The sequence below is a fragment of the Fukomys damarensis genome, unplaced genomic scaffold, assembly GCF_012274545.1.
Source record: "Fukomys damarensis isolate Sample0158 unplaced genomic scaffold, DMR_v1.0_HiC HiC_scaffold_19, whole genome shotgun sequence".
NCBI lineage: Eukaryota > Metazoa > Chordata > Mammalia > Rodentia > Bathyergidae > Fukomys > Fukomys damarensis.
In genome coordinates this window covers 52363715-52364827 of record NW_022900931.1, presented here as the reverse complement: position 1 = coordinate 52364827, position 1113 = coordinate 52363715, and the positions used below count along the sequence as shown (strand labels likewise).

The 1113-nt window shown below is 53.4% G+C and overlaps 1 protein-coding gene across 5 annotated transcripts in view; it reads right to left on the bottom strand.

The window, feature by feature from the left end:
* The window catches only part of Znf536 (zinc finger protein 536), a 433293-nt gene that overhangs the window by 430374 nt on the left and 1806 nt on the right, over window positions 1-1113 (bottom strand). The window lies entirely within an intron of this gene.

Genomic DNA, 1113 nt, shown 5'->3' with positions numbered 1-1113 from the left:
GCTGACAAATCGAGTCTCCTGCGAGGCACCCGTTAGACATAACAATATCAGGCAAACAAAACCCGGCCACGGCTGCAACCCGCGCTCGGGGCTGGGACCCCTCCCCGCTCCTCCCGGGCCCCCAGCCCCTCGCCATGGCCCGGCTCAACCCCAATCCTGCACCCCCTCTTCCTCCCGGCTCTCCACCTAACTCGGGGATTGTGTACAAGCTCGCCAAGAGACGGACAGTGGAAGGACTCAACACAGGAGTGAAAAGGCAGACGGGAGGGGGTAACTTTCCACCTGTCCCCAAAGAAAGCCCCGCAAGAGTTTCCTCCGCAGAGTTAAGGGAAGCGGGGAACACAGCTCTTTTGCCGCCCCATCCCCTTTTCTTTCTTTTTTCTAACTCCCCAGACGACTGCTTCCCACCTTCCCTCATTCCCATACATCCATCTATACAGAGATACCTATATTTTAAATTATTTGCTAAGCTGCAACAGATGGGCGTATTGAGATCTGGGCACTTTCCTACTCGTCGAAGAAAAGATCCCCACTTTATTTTTATTTTATTTTTTATTTATTCCTAAAATACATCCCCACTCCCGCCTACGACTGTTTTCTTTAATTCACCTTCAAAAAATAATGTCTCAAAGCCAATAGAAAAGCTTATTAACTACGACCATCTCGCCCCAGTCTCTCGCCGAGGCTCCCCAAATTGCACTCTTCCCAGACGCCCCCACCCCTTCCTTCTGCCCGCCTTCCTCAGCCCCCACCACACTTCCTCACTCTGATTGGCCTCATTTCTCCAGCCCCGAACTGGCCGTCTCGGTTCCTTCCATAACCTGTTACTATTTATTTATTTATTTATTTACGTATTGGCTTTGCTCCCCACGCCGCCTACGCACACCCTTGTCCCCAGGGCCGGGCCACCAGGATAGATGCTGCGGGCGGCGCCCGCGGCCTTTGCTGGGGTCTCGGGATAGGACCCCTGTGCACCTCGGCCCGAGCCTGGGCCTCGCCAGGCTCCCGGGACGCAGGAGGCCGTTGGAAGCACAAAATGGCAGGTCTCAGCGGCCCTCAAGTTTGACACACTGTAAGCATCAGCTAACTTTGATTTAAAAAAAAAAAAAAAAA